General features: G+C 42.7%; 1 long non-coding RNA gene across 1 annotated transcript; it reads left to right on the top strand.

Annotated features, from left to right (window-relative positions):
* Nucleotides 1-2,011: 2,011 nt before the first annotated feature.
* Nucleotides 2,012-7,061, top strand: LOC311240816. The gene is made up of 3 exons (XR_014620499.1): nucleotides 2,012-2,170; nucleotides 2,715-3,259; nucleotides 5,748-7,061. It is a non-coding gene; the product is annotated as an uncharacterized lncRNA (long non-coding RNA).
* Nucleotides 7,062-7,907: the final 846 nt, after the last annotated feature.

The raw sequence follows: 7,907 nt of genomic DNA, 5'->3' as shown, positions 1-7,907 counted from the left end.
AATGCATAATTGGTAAAAACAAACTCAATCTTTGCTACTTCAAAGAAAGCTTGATGTATTACCTACCTCACACACAGCAGTAGGATGCAGGGTTACAGCTCAGACTGCATTAAGCCCTCTGGCATCTGAACATTCAAGAAGGGATGTGTCTAAAACTGAACATTTAAATTGATGGAATATTGTAGTGACGGGGCTGCTCAGAGTTGTAGCTAACACTTTTGCGTGACATTATTTAACCGTCTGGGTCAAGTTTTCAAAGTAGCTAGCTACTTTGCCCATCACTGCCAATAGGCACGTCCTCTCATTTTTGCCACTCAAAATGCCATTTTAGCGTGATATTTTCAGCTGTGGGGGCACATAGTCAAGTTTAACCATTGGAAGGGCACCAATGGGCACGTCCTCTCGCTTTTGCTACTCAAAAGGGCACTTTAGGTTTAGCGTGATGTTTTCAACTGTGGGGGCACATGGTCAAGTTTAGACCATTTGAGGGGCAAATCCTCTAGTTTTTTCACTCAAAATGGCACTTTTGCGTGATGTTTTTCAACTGTGGGGGAACATGGTCAAATTTAGACCATTGGAAGGGCACCAATGGGCATGTCCTCTCATTTTCGACACTCAAAAGGGCATTTTAGCGCAATATTTTCAACTGTGGGGGCACATGGTCAAGTTTAACCATTGGAGGGGCACCAATAGGGCATGTCCTCTTTATTTTGCCACTCAAAAGGGCACTTTAGCACAATGTTTTCAACTGTGGGGGGGGGGGGCACATGGTCACGTTTAACCATTAGAGGGGCACCAATAGGGCACATCCTCTAATTATTTCCACTCAAAAGGGTACTTTTGCATGACATTATTTAACCGTGGGGCACAAAAGCACTCAAAAGGGCACTTTTGCGTGATGTTTTTCAACTGTGTGGGCCCATGGTCAAGTTTAGACCATTGGAAGAGCACCAATAGGGCACACCCTCTAATTTTTCGCCACTCAAAGGGGCACTTTAGCGCACGTTTTTCAACCGTGGGGGCACCAGTGGTTATGTCTATGTCCTTAACAGGGTGGACATATCCCTTGTGACACATGTTGTTAATATATCTAAATATAATACAATTTAGGTGCCTGAGCTCGACCAATATGTTTTCCAGCTAATTAGACATGTCCTTTATATAATAGAACATAAAAATATAGGTAAATAAACTTTTTTTATCCCAAGTTATGAAGTCCAAGTGGCACTTTAAAACAAAATACCCATATAGTAGCCAACAATGCTATAGATATGGTACAAATACAGTGCAGGGCATACAAATGGGTATAAGGGCCCCATTGATCAGTCTAATGACTACACCAGAGATGTAGCATATGAGCCATATTTAGCCCATATTGCTGGGGGCCTCTTTTGGTTACTGGAATGACAGGCTTCACTTGGTTTGATTATGACCTATTATGCATGCAGGTCTCGCCAGGTAGACCAACAAGAAAACCTCAATTGTCCCATTTGTGAATCGGTTGCATGCTCTGAATGGGTCAAAATAGGCCAATGTAGCTAGTCTATAACTTTCATTATATACACGTTCTTCAGTCCACTTCAGTTGACATAGGTTATTATTATACAATTGCAAGGGTCTGGCAGTGGCAGCCTAGTGAGGGGATGATGCCTGGAGGCAATAGCCTGGTTGCCCAGGGAACACAGATGGTGGATAGTAGATGACTGTATGGGAAGGGGCGCACACAAAGGACTATAAACCTAGTGGCAGCTGGAGTCCGAGCCCATTTTCTATTCATGTTTGGGTAGGCTTACTCACTGACATCTGAGACCTGTTTAATTCATCCAACCAAAACACTTTTCTTTGTTCGAGAGCTTCCGCCTATTTTCTCTATGAATCGCCTAGACACCTATCATCAGTGCGCGGCAGCTGTTTTGGGCACTCCCAGATCTCGCTCTCTCAGCTTGATAGCGATGCGATTCACTACGTTACGAGAGGTTGGTAGTGCGCAACATGGGTGTAGGATATTTATATATGCCTCTATCTATTCTATGTAGGCGAACATCACAGAATACTTCGCATTTGTAGACCTAAAACAAAGCGCAAGAGAGATTTGTCTTGAGCACGGAAGACCTGATGACGACGCCGTGTAATAGCCTTTACGGTTCGATGCTGCGGGCAGGTGATCATGGTGAGTTTAATGCCGTATTTTATTATCCTATTTTATTGTCTATAGTTTAAAGAAAAAGTTCTATCAGCGGTATCTCGATGGCCTACATTAACTATCCAATACCTCAGCCTATAAATGTATTTTGAAGACTATATCGTAATATCGACCTATTATATGATCTACAATTATGATTTAGCCTGATAGCACGGGCCATGCAGCCTATACTTATTTGATCTATCTTATGTTCTATCTATCGTTTCGCCATTAACATAGATCGATATGGTCTAATCAATGTATGCAGTCAAATAAAACAGCTTTTCCCCAATGTACCATGTGGAGGTGGAGCTGTACTTAAAACCTCTAATTAACAAATGTAATGCTAACATGCCCCCCTCCCCAAGCCTATATATTCCCCGTTAGCACAGCCCTTTGTGTTTTTGTTAGACAATAGTCCCATATCTATAGGACTAAATCTAAAGCAGCAAAAAACAGAATGAATCATCTAGGATACCCTATTCACTTATAGGCTGATCCATATCAGAACCTGTTCTGTTGGCTTGTATAGGTAACCATGTGTTTAATGGGGGATGGCACTGGAGGACCACGGACCAGCAGACATGACAGGAGCCAGAGTCCCTGAGGTTTCAGAAAGGATTAAGGAGCAGGACAGGTATGTGTCCAGTCCAGGGTTTTACTTACTTGAGATCAAGAGGAAGCTTTGTCAGATAAGAGTAATATTGGGGAGTTGGCACCATCTAATATTTTAGCAAACTAGTGTCCACTTTTGACGTTCAAAATGCCAGATGTAGTTCCTTATTATTTGAGATGATTAATGACTCAAATATCCTTTCTTATTTAAATTAATTTTTAACCACTGGGTGTATTTGAGCGTGATTAGTCTCTGGGGTGAGGCTAGGAGGACAGTGATTAGTCTCTGGGTGACTCGGGTCACAGGTGAGGCTTGGAGGACAGGTGCTAGAGGGGATTGCCTTCCACGTTCTGCTGCGTTGTGTTCTGTGTTCCTCTCCAGGTAAACAGTGCTGTGCTTGGACCCTCTACGCCAGGCAACATGACGAAGGAATGCAGATTGCCAAGCTGTTTTATAGACAAGTACAGTACTGCTTTACTGGATTTATTTGAGCTGCAGTCACTTCTACTTTACTTACAAACTCTTATGAATATTCTGTCACATAAAACCTGCTTACACAGGCAGTACAAAATGTAGGCTATTCTACAGTGTCTTCCTTGTTGCCTTTATACACGCACATAGGGGCGACAGTGGCTCGGGAGGTAGAGCAGTCGTCTGGTAATCTGGAGGTTCCCGGTTCGATTCCCGCTCCTCCCGGGTAGTGTGTCGAAGTGTCGTTGATGAGGACACTTAACCCCTAATTGCTCCCGATGAGTAGGTTGGCACCTTGCATGTTGCCTCCGCCATGTGTGTGAATGTGTGAGTGAATGGGTAAAATGTGAGGAACAAATTGTAAAGCGCTTTGGATAAAAGTGCTATATAAATGCAGTCCATTTACCATTTACATATCTATCTGTGTGTGGATAAACCCTCTGCGCTGGAGGAGAAGGCAGATAGATGAAAGGGACTGATAGGACACAGAGGATTAGCGAAGTGTTAATTCACAAATCTCGGTCACACTCACAGTTATCCTTCCCCTGAATTACAGCAAAGCAGAGAGATAAAGCAACCTGAAAGCAGAAACCATGCCCGGAATCAGATTAGCATAATCTGCTGTCAAAGTGTACAGCCTGGGTTTAATACTCTGACATTATACAGGATTTCCCCCTCCTACCACCACCACAAAAAATAATGAAAAAAATAAATTGTATTTGGGTCAGGCTAGCTGGTGGTGGAGACACGGAGTAGGTATGGTGAGTGGGGATGCCCTAATCTATCGGCCGCCGATCGCTATCAGATCAGATCAGATGAGGCAAAACACGCAAGATAACTTTGATATGGACACTGACTGCTGATAAAAAAACGTTAACATGGTCAAATTAGCATAATAACATATATCATTTATAAATGTAAACAATTGCTCTGTTAAGCTCCTAAGGTACTTGTAAAACGTCTCAATAGCTTTATATTAGCTTATATCATACATTTCAGAATTAAATGATGAGTTAAAAAGCACCCAGATGTAATTTGAGCTGAGCTCCCATTGTCATTACATTACGGCAGAATGCCTCACACAGTGACATACAGAGATCACACATGATGGTTTGTGAATGTCACACACTCCTGTGTCTAAACCACTGCATGTTATTTTATTACGTTATCATGACTGAACAGGGTGAATGGCAGACATAGCGACACTATCATTATTAACATTACCACAAATAAATAATGCTACACAATAAATAGAAGGCTTTAAAGGGGACCTGCATTGCTATTCCGAACACTATTTGGGCAACTTTACACAATTCCTGTGAGTCTATGGAAGACATCTGTAAGGTTTATTTTAAAAAAAAATCATTGTTTTATATTTCTAATGGAGTACTCAAAAGCATAATTTTCCAGCCTCAAGATTTCAGCCTGTTATTGGCCTGGCTCCGCTGTGTGGCAGTCATCCACACAGTCTGCGAGTGGCAGACAGAGAGAGAGAGAGAGAGAGATGGAGGAGAGAAAGAGACAAGTGGAGGAAGATAAACAAAAGGTGGAGGAGAGAGACAGAGGTGGAGGAAGAGAGAGAGAGAGAGAGAGAGAGAGAGAACCGTGTAAACACTGCGCGCAGGTCCCCCCCTCCACCCCCCCCTCCCTCTCCCGACCCGGGAGCACAAGCTGCAGCGCGGCACAGCGGCAGACCCCCTGAACGGGAGAGAGAGAGAGAACTGTGTAAACACTCTGCGTGCAGGTGTGTCCCCCCCCTCCCCCTCGAGGAAGTCCACCACCGCGCTGCGCCACAGCCCACGCTCCCGAATCGAGAGAGAGAGAGAGACAGAGACAGAGAAGGGGACCCGCACGCAGAGTGCCCACACAGTGATCTCTCTCTCTCCCTCTCTCTCGATTCGGGAGCAGCTGTAGCGTGCGTGTGTACAGTATGTGTGCTCTGTCGCGAGGGTCTATCTGATTCTCTCTCTCTCTCGCTCGCTCTGTCAAACCCCGTTTGGTGCGCTACAACCACAGAGCCAATCTGATCACTATCCGCTCCATCCTCGCCTCATTACGTCACGATGCGAGTCAAATCAGAATGACCTAATTAAATCGAGCAGGAAATGGTCTGAGCTGAATGAGAGCAATCCGCCAATATGGTATTTAGACACAAAAACACATTGATACTAACTCCTATTACTATAATACAATGCTAGAGACTCAAAAAAGACATTTATAATGCATGTCACCTTTAAATAGACCCCCCTCCCTGCGATCGATCCGCAGTCGATCGGCATTGGCGGATATTGCTTCCCGTGATCTGACCCAAAAATCCTGATCAGGGCATGGTGAGTGTGTTGACATGGAAGTCTTGGGGATGGGAATCAGAGGAGAAAATCCCCACATCACTGCTCAGCTTTTCTCTGTGGTGCTCCAGCATTATCCTTGTAGTTGGCGCTGTCTCACCGTAACTTCTATATCTTGTTTCCTCTGCAGTGGTTTACACCCAAAGCCATCACCGTGCCTTTTTAGATGGAGAGGAACAAGGACCAGCCTTTCACCATTGAATGATGGACCATTGTGTACTGTGCAGAGGAACTTCTGCTGCTGCTGTGTCTTCAATGGTACAATTAGGGGTGGGGTTGTTCAAAGTTTACTGCTACCACCTTTTCTTTTTTTAGGATGATCAATCTGACAGATTTGGCCAGATGAGTAAAAGAGAGCATTCTCATTTCATGCCCGAAGTGAATGGGTGGTGTTTGAGTCTAGATGGGTTCCCTGCAGTGCTATCCATATATATATATAAACACTAGATGGCTCAAGGCAGAGTCTCCCCAGCGTAGTTCACGGGTGGCCATCTTGCTTCGGTGGACTATTCTGTTAAGGTGAATGATCTGCACAAACAAAAATACTCTTAACTCGCTGAAATCTTTTTATATGAAAGTCCATTATAAGTATGCAGTATGATAACCACATCTCTGATGTTTTAACAAACCAAACGGTTGAAAATTTAGCAAGCTATGGTTATTTCAATAGTACATACACTATAGACATTCATGTTATGAGTGGGCGTGCTGCCCTGCAGCAAGATGGCCGCCTTATGGCAACGTCGGTCTCCGTTGGCCAGCAGCGTGGGTGAGTCATCTAGTGTTTATATTAGGGCTGTCAAAATTAATGCTTTAACTCTGGAGATTAATTTAAATTATTTAAAGTGTTAAGAAAATGTATCTAGATTAATCTATGGTGTGAACATTTTTCAATATAATATAAGAAAGCGGTCTAGCTGAGTCAATGTTGATGGTTTTGTTGAACATTTGTATTTGACAGGAGAGAAACTGTATTCAAAGAAAGCTATTAAAATAGTCTTTGAATCTAAATATACTTTCTTTGTGTTGATTTTACATTAATTCCATGATTTTACTCAAGTAAATATCTGTTACAAGCTTCGGTCTTAAGTAAAAAAAATGCGATTTTTAATCTAGATTAATTACAGAAAATTGTGAGATTAATTAGTTACTTTTTCTAATCTATTGACAGTACTAGTTTATATATATCTATGGTGCTATCCCCCTCCTTCCTTCAAATTACCCTTTTTGGGGGAGTTTGTCTTTTTCCCTGTCTTTGCATAATTGTGACCTAGCTTCATCCACTCCTACACTCTTCTCAGCTGATCAAAGCACACAGTCAACATAACACTTCTGCCATCTATAGTGTCCTCCTCCTCACTCTGACTGGTATCTCTGCACATCATGCTCTCCTCCAATCACACAGACCAGGACTCGTTTGGTGCAGTGCTGCTGTCTGTTAACTCCTAGCTAAGCTGCTACATACAGTACCCACGGTGTGCCCAGAATACACTAGTGCTACTGGGATGCTCTCATATTATAAGGCTGTAGTATGAATATTAGAGCTTCTAATCGACCTTTGATACAATGTTTTAATTTTTTTTTTTTTTTTTTTTTTGGAATTTCAGTTAAGAAAATGTGACATGTAATACATTATTTTATACATTTATTGTGTACTGTACCACTGCTCAGGATAGGCTCTGATTTAAATTAGACTTTTGACTACATTTAGCTATTGTCTGCCTGTGTGCGTGTATGTGTGTATGTATGTATGTGTATATATGTGTGTGTGTGTGTGTGTCTGCGTGCAGTGTGGATTTGTATGCGTGTGCATGTGTGTATGTACGTTGTATGGTTTCTGATGTTCAGGCATTAAGTGAATTGCCTTGTGCATTAACCCCTGGTTCACCTCAACGCTTTCGTCCTGAAAACAAGCCTTCAAAATGGCTTTTGCTGCTCTTTGGGAATTCCTTATCTAACAAATGTACTAACAAAATCAAACTAATATCTAACTGTACTAATATCTGCTGCAGATGTGTTGCCACTAACCTTTGGAATGCGAATGGCCCGGGCCTCGCTCTCACTCTGACTAACCCTCTGCTTTATGCCCGCAGTGTGATGCACACAATCCTCTCTCATGATCCTGCAATCATTCTTCTAGAAATAAGCTGGATTTAACCATATTGTTGAACTGGGGGGGGGGGGCAATATCAAATCAACAACAAAAATGTTGTAAAGAAGGTGAGAGGGGTTTCAGGACGTGGGATGGGAAACTATATTAACCACTAGGTGATAAGAGGAGCAAGAGCAG

This window comes from Notolepis coatsorum, assembly GCF_963971535.1.
Source record: "Notolepis coatsorum genome assembly, chromosome: 1".
Classification (NCBI taxonomy): Eukaryota; Metazoa; Chordata; class Actinopteri; order Aulopiformes; family Paralepididae; genus Notolepis; species Notolepis coatsorum.
This window is presented reverse-complemented; position numbering and strand designations above follow the sequence as displayed.